The sequence below is a fragment of the Peromyscus maniculatus genome, chromosome 11 (genome assembly GCF_049852395.1).
Source record: "Peromyscus maniculatus bairdii isolate BWxNUB_F1_BW_parent chromosome 11, HU_Pman_BW_mat_3.1, whole genome shotgun sequence".
Classification (NCBI taxonomy): domain Eukaryota; kingdom Metazoa; phylum Chordata; class Mammalia; order Rodentia; family Cricetidae; genus Peromyscus; species Peromyscus maniculatus.
In genome coordinates this window covers 101,959,558-101,978,425 of record NC_134862.1, presented here as the reverse complement: position 1 = coordinate 101,978,425, position 18,868 = coordinate 101,959,558, and the positions used below count along the sequence as shown (strand labels likewise).

General features: G+C 39.1%; 1 protein-coding gene and 1 pseudogene across 12 annotated transcripts in view; one reads left to right on the top strand and one right to left on the bottom strand.

The window, feature by feature from the left end:
* Syt14 (synaptotagmin 14) overlaps positions 1–18,868 on the top strand; it is a 171,804-nt gene that overhangs the window by 87,861 nt on the left and 65,075 nt on the right. The window lies entirely within an intron of this gene.
* On the bottom strand, positions 17,777–18,119 carry LOC102910165 (non-histone chromosomal protein HMG-17 pseudogene; annotated as a pseudogene).

The window sequence follows — 18,868 nt, the reverse complement described above, 5'->3', positions numbered from 1 at the left end:
TTTTGGTACCAGTGTTCTTTTCTGGCTTGATCTAAAATGATGATTACATAACAGAATGATAGATTATTCTTACCTCTTCAATTTTCTGGAAAAGTTTGAGAATGATTAATGTTAAATCTTCTTTAAATGTTTGCCAGAAATTCATTAATGAAAGTTCTATGCAACTAGCAGAAAATGTCTGCCTAGAAGTCCACCCAGAGGGTGATGCTAGCCTAGGAGGAAGGGAGGGATCATCATGGCAGAGTAAAGTTTTGCCCACTCTACTGTACTTCCTATTAATTCTTTGTGTATGTATGTGGGAGTGGTGCTGTATGTGCACATGTTGGGGGAGTGCATGTCCCCTTGCATGTTGTGGAGGTCAGAAGAGAACCTTTACTAAGACACCAAGGTATCTTGCTCTTATCATTCTCCACTATATTCCCTTGGGATAGGCTCTTTCACTGAATGGCAAGCCATGCTGATAGTCAACAAGCCCAAGGAATTCTGTCTTTGCCCTCAAAGCACTGGGATTGCAGGTGCACATTTAACTACACCTAACCTTTTATGTGCATGATGGAAATTTGAACTTACTTTCATATATTAGCACATTTAAGTGCTCTTACCAAGCCATCTCTGCAACGCCACTTAAATATATTTATTCCTGTGTGTGTGAGAGGGAGAGTGCATGTGGGTATATATGAGTGCATGTATGTATGAGTGAGTACATGTGTGCATGTATGTAAGTGTATGTGTGTGCTCATGTGTGTGCATGAGTGTGTGTGTGGCATAAGGATGTATTTGGATAGATGTGCAAGAGAAACAAACAAATTGCCAAAATGAAAAGGAAAGGGAACTTGGCTCTGTTGCTGTGTTGCCTGGGTCACAGTCGAGCTCTGTTGCTTTAATGCTCAAGTTTTTTCACATGGTAAGTAGATACAATGATTATGTGATTCCCCAAGCACACTGATACCATTTATATTGCCAGTCATTGAAAAATGTTCAATAAAAGCTCTCATTTTTATAAGTAAGATTAATATTCTTTTCTGGTGTTGGCTGAGCATTCAAAGCGTCTGTGAAACTCAGAGCTTCAAACAGAAGTTCCCTATTCAGGACATGTTCCCAACCCCAAATCTCTATGCTCCATGGTTGATTTTCCTTTTTATGGGAGTGCCTGCTGATACCATGGAAACAGAGCTTTGAGATCCTCCACCTCATCTTCTTTCTTTTACTTAGTTCTGTTCTGGCTGCAGTAAACCAAGGAGCTACTGGAGGGTTAGGGTTAGGAAGCAGCCAGTGACCACATCTGTGGAAGGCCTGAGCATGAAAGCAGCCCCTTCCCAAGGCACCTGCAGGAGCTAATGAGAAGGCCAACTTTGAGTCTTCATTGTATAGAGGAGTGGGGTTTGTTGTGGCTCCTTGCTTAGCTGCCACACAGCCCCAAAGAGGGTTTACAAACAATGAAAGTAAAGCAGTACTTGCTGGCTCAGCCCCTTAGCTAATCACTGATTTTGGGTTGCTTGTTAGAAAAACAAGGGAGGTCCTGTAAATTATGTGGTGGTTTGAATGAAAATGTCCCCTGTCGACTCATGTATTTGAACATTTGATCCCTAGTTGGTAGCAGTATTTGGGGAGTTTAGGTGTGGCTGACTAGAGGAAGGAACTACCTGAAGGTGGAATTTGAGAGTCTAATGACATGAGCCACTTCTAGTTTGCTCCCTGTTTTGTGTTTGTGGTTCAGGATGTGAGCTCTTAGTGTCCTGTTCCAGCCACCATGCCTGCCTCCAGTTTGCCATTATGGACTCCAATTCTATGTCTTTCAGCCTTCTATAAGTTGCCTTGATCATAGTATTTTATCACAGCAACAGAAAGTAACTAACACAAATTATATTAACAAACGTCTTTTCCTAGAGGGAATGTGAGTGTAGAACAGGAGGCAACAGTGTGTGAATGACTTAATGACTACACTGCGTTGAGAGTTGCCTGGTATATGTTAGGTGAGAAAATCAAGGTGTAGAATAGGTCTACTGTGTCACTCTTAATCAAGGAAAGAGAAGGAAGTGCATTTGTATTTGCTCTTATTGAGAAGCTACAAAGTCTCTTAAGATAGTGACCTGTGAGGAAGGGAGGGGACAGGGTAGAAGCTATCTACAGCACTGGATCTCCAGCACTCTGTGCCTAATAAGATAGAGCACTGATAAGCGAGGCAGAGAAACTTACAAGCAGCTAGGTAAAAACTCTAGGGCCCATGGTCAATGAGTCTACAGGGCTCAGGTCTATGCCCAGTGTAGAGAGAGTCAACTTAGCACTGTGGTACATTACACCTTAGCTAAGGTCATCTAGGAAGCACACTATCTGAGTTTTATACCTTTGTGCTAGAGGAATTACTGAATCAGAGCACTATAGATCACACTGTTTTAAAGCAATGATAACATAGCCCAGATTGTTCTCAACAGTTCTCTTTAGAGGGTGCAGCATTCTACTATGCATATTTTCTAGGTAGTCAAGAGTTGGGGACTGGACATAGTAGTACACACCTTAATCCCAGCAATTAGGAGGCAAAGGCAGGCCAATCTCTGTTAGTTCAATGCCAGCCTGGTGCGTATAGTGAGTTCCAGGCCAAACAAGGCTATATAGTCAGACTTTGTCTCAAAATAAATAAATAAATCTTGGGCTGGAGAGATGGCTCAGTGGTTAAGAGCACATACCACTCTTAAGGATCTGGATTTAGTTCCCAGCACCCAACTGAACCTCCGTAACTGGTGGTTCATAACGTCCATAACTCCAATCCTCATCTGGCCTCAGCCTGCATATTGTGCACATACATAAATTCACATATACACATAAGATTAAAAGCCATAGCAAATCAGGGATCTGTCCCCTTTTGTAGAGACTGGGATGGAAGCTGTACTTCTGGTAAATCTTGTTTTATGTAATAATAAAACTGAAGTAAATGTTAAACATATGTTCCCTGAAACAGAAATATGCAATAAAACAATTAAACCCTACCTAGGTACTGAGATCCATAATCATTCAGAGATGTTTCATTTGAGAAAATGAAGTTTAAGTTAAGCTAGCCAGAAAATGCTGTTAAGTAATTGAAGGCATCAGTGTTTTGCCTGCATGTGTGTATATATACTATGTTATACCTAGTGCCTGTGGAGGGCATTGGATATGCTGGAACTGGAATTATGCATGATTGTAAGCTACTATGTACTATGTCGGTGCTAGGAGTTGAACCTAGGTCTTCTGCAAGAGCAACAAGTGCTCTTAACCACCGAGCCATCTCTCCAACCTGTCTTTTATTTTCTTAATCTTAGTCATTATGAATGGGATAAGATGAAATCTCAAAGTAGTTTTAACTTGCATTCCCCAGGTGGCTAACAATAGGAACATGTTTAAAAATAGTCCTTAGCCATTTGTATTTCTTCTTTTGAGAACTTTCTGTTGAATCCCATAGCCCACTTTTTAAATGGGTTGTTGGCCCCATATCCACAGTATATGGATGTACAAATTGGAGTAAGTGGGCTATTAAATTTAAAGACCTTTTAAAAAGAGGACACAAAGTTGGGGAGGGGTAAGAAGGTGAGAGTGGATCCAGGAAGAGTTAAGGGGAGGGATTAGGATAAATATGATAAAAATATATGAAATCCTCTAAGAATTAATAAAAATGTTTTTAAAAAGTTAAAAATACATACAAATATCTATTATGGTGAAAATTTTGAATTTAATTTTAACAGTATAAATTAGTCAAGAGACTGTTCCCTAATGAATTGTAAAGACCTTGTCAAACCAAAATTTGTTCAGAACAGTTGTGAATGCAAAGTAAATGCTTTATCTAAATTAATTAAATTTCTGCAAAAAATATATGTATATATAAATAAAAAAGTATATATACTATATGTGATACTTTGTAATTAATTGGGAGTTCATTTATTTTGGATCCTCTTTACTTTGAAGTTAACGTATTACATTTTTATAAGTTTAGTGTACTTGAAAGAAGGACATATTCTTCCTTGTTCTTGTTTATTTCCATTCTCCCCCTTTCAGATTAAATGAAATTTAAAACCAGAGTAATACTACCAACACTTCTGAAGGAATGTTTTTTCCTGTGAAGTGAAGGCTTTGAAAAAAACTTCCTTTTGATCATTGTCTGTCTGTGAAGTGACAGTAAATTTATATTGACAAACAAGGAGTCTGATCAGTGCCTGTGTCAGCAAATCATACTGAACCTCATTAATATGTACAGTCAATACATATTCATTACAATAAAATAATTTAAATTTTATTTTTATTTTTTTCTTCCTTTCTTCCTTCCTTCCTTTCTCTCTCTCTTTCTCTCTTCTCTCTCTCTCTCTCTCTCTCTCTCTCTCTCTCTCTCTCTCTCTCTCTCTCTCTCTCTCTGTGTGTGTGTGCGCATGCCTGCCACAATATGTGTGTGGCAATCAGAGGGCAACTTTTGAGAGTCAATTTTCTTCCTTTAGTGTGGTTCCAAGTATCAAAGTCAAGTAAGTTTTGCAAAGCCAAGTACTTTTTGCCTGCTGAGCCACTTCACTGGCTTTTAGATACCAATAAGCAAAGATATATCCTAATGGAAAATGAAAAAAGACATAGCATATATCTACTCTTATAGTTCATTTATGAAGATACTTGTTTTGAAAAATAAAAATGTTTTTGTACTGTATTTGTGATAAAAATCACATTAACAGGAACAAGAAAAAGTTGAAATAAAAGCAGATTCTCATCTTTTAGTGTTGTGGTTGAAGTAACGTTTGGAGTCTACTAACTACCTGGCTACCTGGAGGTAGCATTTGGATATAGAATGTGGAAGTTCATGCAGAGTTGCATGTGGAGTTATCCTACTTTTAAATCCTATTTGAGGTAGACCATTTTCTACGTGACTTTAGAATTTCTAAATCTTTAGGACATTCTTTCTTCATTAATTATCACATATTTGGAAATTTTTATGTTTGTACCTGATAAACTTATTTTATCTTGATTACAGTTGATAGTTAAATTGTATAGTACAAGGAAATTTATCTAGTTTGTCTTAAAATTACTTAATTTATGTTTATTGGCCAAGGTACTCATGAATGCTAGGTAAATACTCTACCACTGATCAACCCTAGTCCCTAATTGCTAACTTGTCATAAACACATTTTTCACAAAGTATTTTTAAACACAACTTAACTGCTTTATATTGTGCATATAAAATGTGTCCATTTGAAGTGTATGATTCAGGATAACTTTACTGTGTTACAGTATCATTCTGGTTTTGCAGCATGTGGTGCTAATCAGGACTCTCACACCCATGAATACTTATTTCCTGTTCTTATCTTTAACATTTGGAGCCATAAACCTACTATTCATAAGTTTGCTAGTTGGTGACATTCCATGTAATGATAGCTATATGCTATGAATCCTGTCATGTCTGGCTACATTTACTTAATATAATGTTTTTGAGGGCCAGCTTTTAATGTTCTTTCTTATTCAATTAGCATTTCATTTAATGCAAATACATATTGTTTATCTATTTACCTGTTAGTACTTCTAGTTTTTTACTGTTACAAATGATGCCACGAACTCTTACATGAAAGTCTTTATGTGTCCTAAAGTAAGTATTCTAATGAGATGTTTGTGTTTAGTGGGATACATATAATCCTCACACCGTTGTTATGTTATGTCCATTCTTCACATGAGGAAACCAACACAATATACCCAAGATTCAAACCAGGCAGTCTGATGTAAATAATTCCTGTTTCATATGAATGTGTCTTTATCATATGGATCTGCATATATAAGGGGTGATTCCCACTAATTTGGATCCACCTCCAATACTGTATAATCTTCTACACCAGAATTTAGTGCATGCTACTTTGTTATTGAGTTTATTGAGCTTACATTTTTTTGTGAGAAAAATGAAGATGGCAGATACTTTGCCTTATTTATCTTTGTTTTCCTAGAGTTGATCCAAGAAAGTGGCACAAGGAAAGGTATCCAGTAATTGCCTCTTGAATTAATATAGCCAGTTTTATTTTAATTTGAGTGGCTTTAGGGAGAATCTGCTCCAAGACCACACCCAGGGTATGCAAAAACATCCACAGATGTGGCAAGGGCTAAAGTTTTTCTATATGAGGGATATTAGGAAGAAAGTACACACATTCTTACAGTAACTTTTTTAATTACTGCATCTTTAAAAAAATATCTGTCTCCATACAGCTACATCTCTCTTCTATACAGGCCACACATCTACACAGCTACACATCTCTCTATGCACAGTTATATCTCTCTTCTACATATCTCTCTTCTACATATCTCTTCCTACATACATCTTTATACAGCTACTACTCCATCTCTCTGCACGTCTCTTCTACATAGCGACACATCTTCTCTACACAGCTCTCTCTGTACACATGACTCTGCATGCATCTCCCTCGATAGCAAAACTCTGGACAAATATGAATTACATTTTCAGGATCACATAGCATTTCTCGAGTAAACAATAAGAGACAGAGCTATTCTGATACACATAAGAAATCACATGATTTCTCTCAGGCTTGAAATGTCACACTGACTGGCTAGTGAGTAAGCAAGCACATAGCTCTAAGTGGTCAGCGTTCCCTGACAGAGAGTGACATTGAAATTCAGGACTTCAACAATGAACAGTTAGTTGGCTGAACCTTGAATCTTGTATCATAAACTTAGGTTAGGAGTATGTGCAGAAAGTCAATTGCTGCAGGGAGTTACGTCTTTTTTAAATTTAATTTTTTTTTTTTTGAGACAAGGTTCCTTTGTGTAGCTTTGGAGCCTGTCTTGGATATCACTCTGTAGACCAAGCTGGCTTTGAACTCATAGAGATCCACCTGGCTCTGCCTCCCGAGTGCTGGGATTAAAGGCATGCACAATCACTGCCTGGCCAGGAGTTATGTCTTAATGTTATCAGCCTGACCTTGGTTCAACAAAGAGACACCTGAGAACTTGCCCTCTGGCAATTCATCTCCAGGGGCAACTAGTATATGTTGGATTTGCACTAAAGTCTAAAGTCAGCTAAATGTGTAAACGGCTGTCTTTGTAGCTGAGAATACTGTCATTTTCCTATGTCAGTCTGAGTTATGAAAAAATCCTAATATTATTTCTATCCATCAAAATTGTACAGCTTAAAAAGAAATCATCTTATCTACAGGTGTATCTGCCCAAAAAGTACAGAACACACCACAAACGGGCTATGGAAAGAACCCTACAGCTGTTCTTTTTTTGGGAGGAATTACTGGGGATGCTGTGAATGTGTTGCTCTGATTGATTGATAAATAAAACACTGATTGGCCAGTAGCCAGACAAAAAGTATAATGTAGGTGGGATAAGGAGAGAGGAGAATTCTGGGAGGTGAAAGGCTGAGGCAGAGAGACGCTGCCAGCCGTCACAATGAGAAACAGATGTTAAGATACCGGTAAGAAGACACAGTCAATAAGACAAAAAGACAGCCAACAGAATGGGAAAAGATCTTCACCAACCCCACATCTGACAGAGGATTGATCTCCACAGTATATAAAGAACTCAAGAAACTAGACATCAAAATACTGAACAGTCCAATTAATAAATGGGCTAAAGAGCTAAACAGAGAATTCACAAAACAAGAACTACAAATGGCTGAAAGACATTTAAAGAAATGCTCAACATCCTTAATCATCAGAGAAATGCAAATCAAAATGACTCTGAGATACCACCTTACACCTGTCAGAATGGCTATGATCAAAAACACCAATGACAGTCAATGTTGGAGAGGATGTGGAGCAAAGGGAACACTCCTCCACTGTTGGTGGGAATATAAACTTGTACAACCACTGTGGAAATCAGTATGGCGGTTTCTCAGAAAATTAGGAATCGAACTACCTCAAGACCCAGCCATCCCACTCTTGGGCATATACCCAAGGAATGCTGATTCATACCATAAAGATACATGCTCAGCTATGTTCATAGCAGCACTATTTGTAATAGCCAGAACCTGGAAACAACCTAGATGCCCATCAACAGAAGAATGGATGGAAAAAATGTGGTACATATACACAATGGAATACTACTCAGCAGAGAAAAACAATGAAAGCATGAAATTTGCAGGCAAATGGATGGAACTAGAAAAAATCAACCTGAGTGAGGTAACCCAAACCCAGAAAGACAGTCATGGTATGTACTCACTCATAAGTGGATTCTAGATATAAAATAAAAACAATCAGACCACAACCCATAGAACCATGGATGCTATATATATAGCATGGAGGTCCCTAGGACAAATGTGGCTTATAATAAATTTCAGTTTTACTCAATTATTGAAAAAAATAGCCAAATGAATGGAAACGCATGAACTATGAACCAAAGGCTGAGGGGCCCCCAGCTGGATCAGGCCCTCTGAATAGGTGAGACAGTTGATTGGCTTGATCAGTTTGGGAGGCAACTAGGCAGTGGGACCAAGTCCTGTGCTCATTGCATGAGTTGGCTGTTTGAAACCTGGAGCTTATGCAGGGACACTTGGCTCAGTCTGGGAGGAAGGGACTGGACCTGCCTGGACTGAGTCTACCAGGTTGATCGCAGTCCTCGGGGGAGGATTTGCTCTGGAGGAGGTGGGAATGGGGGGTAGGCTGGGGGTAAGGGGAGGGGGTGGGAGGGGGGAGAATAGGGGAACCGGTGGCTGATATGTAGAACTGAATGGTATTATAAAATAAAATAAAAAAATAAATAAAAAAAAAAAAGATACCGGTAAGGCACGAGCCACGTGGCAACTTACAGATTAATAGAAATGGGTTCATTTTAGATATAAGAACAGTTAGCAAGAAGCCTGCTACAGCCATACAGTTTATAAGTAATATAAGTCTCTATGTTTACTTGGTTCGGTCTGCGCGGCTGTGGGACTGGCGGGTCAGAGAGATTTGTCCTGACTGTGGGCCAGACAGGACCAGGAAAACTCTAGCTACAAGGAATTGTGACAGCACATGAGAAAAATTACAGACAAGCAGCTGGTTTTCATAGTCTGTGGTCCCATAAGCCTTGCTTAATGGGATTCCTCCATCAGAGAGTTATTCATCTGGTGGGTTAAAACCTGCATTATTAATTGCCATCTGTTGTATTTATGTCATGGCCTGTGACATTAGCTATAGCTTTCCCCCCTTGTTGCTCATTCATCTTTTCCCTATGCTGACTTGGAGAATTTAATGTACATTCTACTTCGGATGCTATTCTGGTTAAATTTCCTGAGGATTATAGAAGTTTTAAGGTATCTTGATTGATGATAGCTTGAGAACTAGGAACTCAAATTGCATATTATATACTATAAATGACAAAGATGCTCATGTCTTTGAAGTGAACAACTTGACATTAGTTCTAGATGGATGACAGGTTCCACAGTGTGCTACTCCAGGGGCCATTTGATCATTTATTATTGGTGCTATTGACTTAGGGATTCAAGTGTGTGATAGACCACTAAACTACTTTATTTTACAGACCCCTTTCCACATTCTCGGAATAAACAGTTCCTAGGCAATACTAGAGACTGAATAGTTTGTTTTCAAGTCCCCCTTTTTGTTTTAGCATTCACTGACAACTCTTGACTAAATATATTAGCACTTTTTATTTCATGTCATGCTCATCTGCGTTTTAAATTGGTGTTACTTGTTCTTTTTAGTGTTCATTCATAGCTTAAAATTGTCTTGGCTTTTGACAAGTTTGTTCATGCTGACACCTGTTACCTTTGACATGACCCCATCAAATTTTGAGTACTTCATTACTTTATTTTTTTCTTTAGCAGGAAAAAATTGTGTTCTCATAAAAAATTATATTTTCCTTCTGGATCCCAAATATCAGCCATTTTTCAGGAACCATCAAAGCTTTTTGTGAGGGCAGGTAGCAATGTATCGAAGCTTGGGTGTACCTGTCACTACTTCTGACAACTGTGAGTGAACAGAGCTCATTTTAATACTACAATTCAAATCCATTACCATAGAATTCTTCTTTACTCACTGTATATTTGTATCTACCTTCACCCATAAAACCATTATCCTCAAAATGTGTGTATTTAGTGATTTTTCTCATTTCTCCTATCCATCCTAAGTAGTTTGTGAATTGTTATGTAAGGACCAGTCAACATCAACAAACCATTAAAGATAGTGAAATATTTTTTGGTATTCTGTCATTAAAAGGTAACTAACTAAGGATTTATAATAGATTTGTATTCAAAAGCTACCTAAATTAGGAGTGGCAAGAAAGCTCAGCAAGGAAGGATGCTTGCCTTGAAAGCTTGGCAGTATATATTCAGTCCCTGTAGTTCTCAGAAAGTTCGAAGGAGAGAACTGATGTCACAAGTTGTGGCAAATGTAATAAATAATAATAATGATAATGATAATAACTAAAAGTTTTAGTGTGGGGCCAAGGAGATGGCTCCACAATTAGAAGCACTGACTGTTCTTTCAGAGTTCTAAGTTTGATTCCCAGCACCTGCATAGCAGCTAACACCCATCTGTAACTCCAGTTCCAAGAGACCTGACATCCTCTTTGGGTCTCCATGGGCACTCCACACATGTCCACATTGTACATATAAGCAAAATACTCATACATGTAAAGTAAAGATAAATCTTTTAAAGATGTAATTGCCTAAATTAGAGCTAAGTGTGCTGTTAAAAATCTCAGCACTAAAGAGGCAGAAGCTGGAGGAGCACAACTTCAAGGCCAGCCTGGGTTACTGACTTGAGATGGTTCCTCTTTTTCTTTCTTTCTTTTTTTCCTTAAAAGCTACCTAAATAATTTTTTTTCATTGTGCTTTGTTACATTTGATATAAATAGAGTTAAATTTATGCCTTTGTTATAGTCATGTTGGGTTTGTTTTCTATCTTTATTAACAGTCCTGTGTTTCAATATAAAACATTAGTATAGTTTAAAAATAAAAGCTAAGTAAAAATACATAATTAAGCCGGGTGGCGGCGGCGGCGGCGGCGGCGGCGGCGGCGGCGGCGGCGGCCGCCGCACGCCTTTAATCCCAGCACTCGGGAGGCAGAGCCAGGTGGATTTCTGTGAGTTTGAGGCCAGCCTGGGCTACCAAGTGAGTTCCAGGAAAGGCGCAAAGCTACACAGAGAAACCCTGTCTCGAAAAACCAAAAAAAAAAAAAATATATACATAATTAAAAATGGCCCATTTGTTGTTGTTGTTGTTGTTTGAACTAATTCTACTACATTTTATTCAGGTGTGCTGATGTCTACTTGTGTTAGTTTCTGGTTGATCCTTCCTTACAAAATTCATGTGTGTGTTTTGTTATTTCCCTTCTCTATTATATATAAGATAGCAAAGTTATATATTGTGTTTAGTATATGTGTGTACACATATGTGTTTTCTTGTGCATTTTGCTTTCCTCATTTATTATATCTTGGAACTCACTCCATGTCTAGAGATCTTCCTTCTTTTCTACGTTTACAGGGTCCATTCTTGAATAAGTACATAATTGCACTGTATTGTGAATTCCCAGTATGTCACACATTGCTTATCAATCCCAAATTTAATAGATTGGTAAATTTTATATTTAATTGAAACAATTATACATCTCATTTTTCTGATTAAAAAACTCTGATTTCTTGTTTTAGAATTTCTTGAGTTTGAGTCTTTAATGTGCTTTGTGCATTCCTAAATTTTCTGTTCATCCTGATTTGCCCACAAAAGGGATAATCAATTATTTCTATTTGACAGTTTTGTTCCTACTTCCCTGTAGCCTAAAAACAGAATCTGTCAAACATGTCATTTGTGTATGTGTGTGTGTGTGTGTGTGAGAGAGAGAGAGAGAGAGACAGAGACAGAGACAGAGACAGAGACAGACAGAGACTGTGAATACAGTCATCTTTCAGAATATATAGAACACATAGATGTTCTGACATGTCTGTTTCTGTGTAGGCATTTGATTTGGAGTATTTATCAAGATCTGTACCTATAGCAGATTACAGTAATGTCTTGGGAAGATGAGTTATCTCTATATTACTGTATTTTTACTGAGATGTCAAATGGGAGTTTCTGGAGGCTTTTGTTATTCTGGATTTGGTGACTCGGGACTATGACTGGAATATGAAAGGCATGCCTCTCCCTCTCCTCCTCTGTCTAAAATGCTGAGCTACCAGGCACAGTCTAGATCTAGCCTATGTCTGGGTATATATTATGAGAGAGCCTACTTGGTTTCTTTTTCTGTGGCTGTTATAAAATACTCTGGCAAATGCATCTTAATGGAGAGAGTTTATTTTGGCTCACAGTTCCAAGGTGCAGCCCTCATAATGGGGAAGTCACAGCAGTAGGAGCTTGAGAGAGCTAGTCACATTTATGCCCACAGTCAAGAATCAGAGCGGTGAAGGCATGCTTGCTATTTCTCAGTTCCCTTTCTCTACTTACATAGTCCAGGATCTCTGCCAGGGACAAGTCCTACCCACCTTGGGCTGGTCTTTCCACTTCACGTAGCCCCGTCATGATAATCTCCCAGAGGCACGGCCAGAGGCATGTCTTGCAGGTGATTTTAAGTCTGTCAAGCAGACAGCACTAATCATCACAGAGCCTGAACTGCTTCTAATGTTCTTAAGTGTTCCACTGCCACCTGTAGCTTGAGTTTTTCTGCCTCAATCTTCGTCACCCGCCAGTCCCACAGCCGCTCAGACCCAACCAAGTAAACACAGAGACTTATATTGCTTACAAACTGTATGGCCGTGGCAGGCTTCTTGCTAACTGTGCTTATAGCTTAAATTAGTCCATTTCCATAAATCTATACCTTGCCACGTGGCTGGTGGCCCACCGGCATCTTCACATGCTGCTGGTCATGGCGGCATCTGGCAGTCAGTCCTTCTGCCTTCCTGTCCTTTTTTTTCTCCTCTCTGTTAGTCCCGACTATCCTTCCTGCCTAGCCACAGCCGATCAGGTTTTATTTATTGATCAATCAGAACAACTTGACATACAGACCATCCCCCAGCACAGCCAAGTGCAGACCATCTCAGACACCTGCACTCAGGCCCATGGTCCTAATCATCCTCTATGCGGACCTGCTGGGTAACGCCACAAAGAACCCAAGAAGGGCTCCCACAGGACATACAGAACATCCCACAGCAGCCACCCATGTCCATAAAGCAAGGCAGGGTGCTGGAACCTTAGCTTACCCATCCTACTTCTTAGTAAGTGTTTGGAACTCCTGGAGGGCAGAAGGATCTTTTTGAGTCTCTTTCTAGAGGTACATTCAAAGTAGAGGCCTGGAAGCATGGGCTGCTGGCCATAGGGTGAGAGGTCTTGTTCTGAAAAGTTTGGTAACTAGAGAGCTTGAGATGATACTGAACTTCACCCACAGGATTTTAAGACATTTGTAAAGAAACCACTATAAATAGTGGCAAAGGCTGCCACAGCCAACCTGACTAGAGTATTTATAATTAATAAGGACCAATGTGAAGTTCCATAGGGTTTGTACTGCTTAGTGATTGGCAAAATGATATGGAAGCCAAGAATTCATAAAATCACCCTTGCTAACCTAAGACAAATGAATATGCATACCAGCAATAAAGAATGTGCATATGTCTCGTTGCAACCCATTTGGGGGGGGGTGTCAAATGACATTTTCACAGGGGGTCATCTAAGACCATTGGAAAACACAGGTATTTACATTCTGACTCATAACAGCAACAAAATTACAGTTATGAAATAGCAGTGAAAATAATTTTATAATTGTTGGTTACCACAATATGAAGAATTGTGTTAAAGGGTCACAACATTAGGAGGATTGAGAACCACTGATAGAGAGAGGGAGGGAGGGAGGGAGGGAGGGAGGGAGGGAGGGAGGGAGGGAGGGAGAGAGAGACAGCATAAATATTGCCATATTTCTTCAGCTTATGGACAAAAATAGACTCATGTAAATGTTGATTCCCAGTTTAAAAGTATAAGTAATTATTTAAATTTTTATTATTAAATTAAAGATATGTATGAGTACAGTATAATTTAATACATGTATACAGTGTTTGTGATGGTTTGAAAAGATGTCCCCTGAAGTCTCAGGCATTTGAACTCTTGGTCCCAAGTTGGTGAGGCTGTTTGGAGACACTTAGGAGATATGGCCTTGTTCTGGAGATAAGTTTTAGGGGTTTAAAACACCATTCTGCTTCATGCACTCTTTAGTTCAGGATAAGTTTTAGGGGTTTAAAACACCATTCTGCTTCATGCACTCTTTAGTTCAGGATGTGATCCCTTAGCTTTCTGCTCCTACTGAAATGCTTGGCCTTGCTGTCACGTCCCCCTAACGTAATGGACTCTTACCCTTTGGAATGGTGGTCCAAATAAATTCCTGCTGTAAGCTGCCTTGGTTGTGGTGCTTTATTATAGCAACAGAAAAGTAAACCAAGGTAGTTGAAAGTTCTATCTCCAAGATTTAAAAAATTTTGTTAACATGAAAAAATAGGGCATTTTGGAATGCACCATGATGTGTTAATACATGTACACAGGATGTATTGATGAGAGTAGTTAGCAATCTTATTTCCCTGTTATTGTTTTAGGTTTGTAGCCTTTGATTGAAAGGCTTATTGAAAAAAATAGAGTAGGTTATTATGAATATAGTCCCTGACAGTGCCATGAAACATACAAATTTCCCTTTTTCTCATGATGTTTGGGTACTGTTTCCAGGTAATCTTGATGGTGTAAATAATGCTCACATAGACTCTAGTCTGCATTCCAGTTCTGTTAATGTCAAGGAGACTCAAGAGTAACTAGTTTGTCCCTTCATTCAGGTCAGAGCACTACTCTTTGTGTGGCTTCTGTTTCCAGTTGTTCTCTGTCTGGTTCTGCCAGCCAAGTTGTGTTGTCAGCCTCCTTCTGAACTGCACTGATTGGCAGTTATTGCAGTGGCATAACACTTACTTCTACAAGAGAAAGGAAGAATTCTGGGTTTGTATCACACATTGTTTGGGGATTCCTCTCAGAGTTTTAAGCTCTGAAGTATTAACAATTCTAAGAGCATGTTCTTTCAACTCGTGTGCAGCATGGTTTTTGAGGAGGAGAAAATACCTTGCCAGCATAGTTTCTGGGCTAGATTTTTCTTTTCCATCTGCATGCACCAGGTTACCACTTTTCTCTGACCTCAACTCCTGTGCTCTGGAATGCCTTCCTTCTATTGTGAAATTAACGCTCAGATATTTTTGCAAATGGTTTTAGCTTACAATGCTTTCACTGGGGGCTTCTCACTCTGCCATATATAGTAATGGATACAAGTAGATCCAGTTCATGATGGAGAAGAGGAAGTTGGCAACTGAGAGGTAGGAAGTAGAGTGATGGGGGTGCTATCCAGTTACATGTGTGTCTTAGGGTTTTTATTCCTGTGAAAAGACACCATGACCATGGCAACTCTTACAAAGAAAACAATTGATTGAGATGATGGCTTCCAGTTTCAGAGGTTCAGTCCATGTATTATAACAGGGAGCGTGGCAGCATGCAGGAAGATGTGGTGCTGACTACATTTGGACCAGAAGGCAACAGGAAGTTCACTGACTGTCACACTGAGCTTGAGAAAAAGAGACCTCAAAGCCTTCCCCTATGGTGACACACTTCTTCCAATGAGGCCACACCTCCTAATAGTGCCATTCCCTTTAGGGGCCATTTTCTTTCAAACCACCACAGTGTGGGAGAGGGATCTGAAGCTCTGCTTAAGCCTAGCTTTGACTCCTGCTGCATTTGAATCACCATGGAAACTTTGTAAACATCTTCCTCTTCTCCCTTTTCTTAATATAGGTAAGTAGCTAGACCTCCTGTATACAGTTGTGCTGCTCTGCACTGAACAATCTGTTTGGCAGACATGACTTCTAATCTTAGCACCTGTAAACTGTTATTTTTAATGTGGCACGGGCTCTCTTTTATTTTTTTTTTTCAGACCAGATTAGGCAGTGTGATCTAAGGCTCACTCCAGTTCTCATGTTCTGAGAAGCTATGTTCCTAAGTAGAATATTTAAAGTTTCATTTTATTGCTATTATAACTTCTGACATAATGTATGACGTTGGTTGCACAAAATCTAGTTGGGTCATAATGGAAAAAGTATGTGCTTAGCATGTACAAGGTTTGATCCTTAACACTACAAAAAAAAAGCTCATATTTACTATGAGCATAGTAATATATACTTTTAATACCACATCCAAGTCTGGGTCCAAGGTTATCACCAGTTCAAGGCTAGAACAAAGTGAACAAATCTCTGTCTAAAACAATTAATTAAATAGACTAGGTGGTAATTTATATTCTGTGATTTTTTTGTTTTATTTTTTCTAAAACAAAAATTTTCTATCAAAATTGACTTGAAAATAACTATTCTTTTTTAACTTTGATGCTATATTCAAATATACATAAGCAAAAGAAGACAACTTTTAGCTAATAATTATTTTTATAGAATTTTAGAGTGTTATCTGTTTGTAATTGTAAGCAAGAAGTATAGAAATTTGGGGTTTGAGAAAATAGTTCAATGGATAAATTGCTTGAAAACTTATGTTTGATTTTGGAACTACATTTAAGAAGTCAGGCATGGTGGCTCATACTTGTAATTGTAGTGCTGGGATGCAGAGACAGGTGAATCCCTAGGGCTTGCTGGCTAGCCACTCTTGCCTATTTGATGAGTCCCAGACGAGTGGGAGAACATGTTTGAGGAAGTGAGGGAGACAGAAAGGGATGGAGGGAGGAAGTAGGGAGGGAGGGAGGCAGGCAGGCAGACAGACAGGGCAGGCAGGCAGGCAAGCCAACCACACATGAGGAATGACATCCAAGATTGTTCTCTGGACTCCATTTGTGCACAGGCATACAGACAGTGTGGAAATTTAAAGAACAATAAGCACCTTAAGAAGGGGAAATATACATTCTATGCAATTGAATGTGTTAGAGCCGTTACCCCATGAGCCTGACTTCTGGGCAGTTTTCATCCTGCTGCTGCTGGTTTGACTTTAAATGTCTCTGTGTTGGTTTTTCTAACTTTACTTGGTGGTTGTTTCCCTGCTATTTTCTTACAGAATACTTTTTTTGTTTTTGTTTTTTTCCAAGCCAAACTGTATCCAGCTTTATTAAAGATACTTTCTATAAACAATCATGGTTTTTCAGGCAGGACATGGGCAGACAGTCATTAACAGTATACAAGAACTTCCAAACTCCCTTCTTGTATAGACTATCAAAATCAGAAAGCCACTATAAAACCCGATGAGTCTTCATTCGATGCTTTGAAAATGGGGAGAGCTTAGAGTGAGGGCTGACAGTTCACATTGAGGATGTTGTTCAACAACTTTTCACAAGCCAACCCTGACTTTCAGGAAACCAAACGAACACGGCAGAATTATCAATCTGAAGATCCACAATCTTTTATAAAAGGAACTGCTGCTCTTTTGAGGACACAGTGATACCACTGCAAAGTCCAGATTGCCTGATAGATCGGCAAAACCAATTTTGGGGGTCAGGTTCCAACAGGTCTCTGGTTTGAAGGGAGTTAAGTCTATGTTGATGGTACAGGGGAAGAAGACACAGAAATGAATTTAGAGTTTCCCACACTAGGCCATGGTGGTCATATATGTCAACACCAGGATGTCTCTCCTGAGAGCCAAGAGGAGTCTTTCAATATTAGCAAGGAAAGATGTTTTCCAACATCAACCATCACCAATCCAGCTTGGGAGACATTTTGTTAGTGACACATGTTCCTCCCCCCCCCCCCAAAAAAAAAAAAACAATGAAGTGTTCTGTGTGCTAACAACATAGCTTAAAAAAAAAAAAGTAAAACAAAATTCTGCATTTTTTAAAACTTGATAAAAAAAATAGTATTTCAAACTGTACAGTCACCAGAAGTACACAGTTATCAAAAATGCACACATTTCACTTGGCATCTCCAGCACCTTCAGCTTTTTGTGCCTGGTCTGTTTTGGCGTCTCCGTTCTCTGCAGGATTATTCTCATCCTTCCCGGCATCAGCTTTCCCCTTCTTCCCTTTGGGGATCTTCTCTCCCTTCTTTGCAGGGGGCTTTTTAGGCTTGGGCTCTGGCTTTGGAGGAGTAGATTTAGCAGACAACCTTGCAGATCTTCTCTGTGGCTCGTCCTTCACCTTAGCTTTATCTCCTTTAGTATCCCCTTCAGCCCTTCTTTTGGGCATGGCGGTGGCGGGGAACATCGGCGCTGAACATGGGGATGCGGCGGTGCGCAGGTTCAATCCTTCCGGGGGTCGTTCTCGCTGCTTCTTCTCTTACAGAATACTTACTAACACTTTCGTCCAACAGTGCTTTTTGTAAGCTCCTAGTTCAATAAAGGTCTCAGTTGATGAAGATATCTTTTATCTATTCTGCCATTTGAATATTTAAGTTTTCTTTTTCCTCAAAAGCCAGAAGGAATCTTGACTGTGTCCCTGAATTCATTTCTTTCTTCACAAAATGGCCTTCATGTCTTCACATAATCTCCCAAAAGCCTGCTAATGAATCCTTTTCATTATCTCAGATACTGTTGAAACCTCTACCTCGTTAATTTCTCCATTTATATTACACATTCATGTTAATGAATGTACCTGTAATCATTGAAGATTTGGTGTACCGAGTCGTTCTGATACAAAAATTTAATGATTGAGTAGTTTGGCCATGTGGCCATTCATTAAATAAGTGGTTTGAGACTTCTTCTGTGAAGAATTAACAGAATATACAGTTAACCTTGCTTCTGAAAGTTTTAACCAGAGGCTCATCAATGTGTATCACATTTCAAACCATTGATAGACATGTATGTTTTTAGTTGCCTCAGGATAGACCTCGATAGATTGACCTGTTGTCTTCCTGATTTCTTTAAAAACAAATATCTACTCTGAAGGAGACAGACATCCAGGATCTGTGTGTTGGATTCACACCTTTATAAACCTGG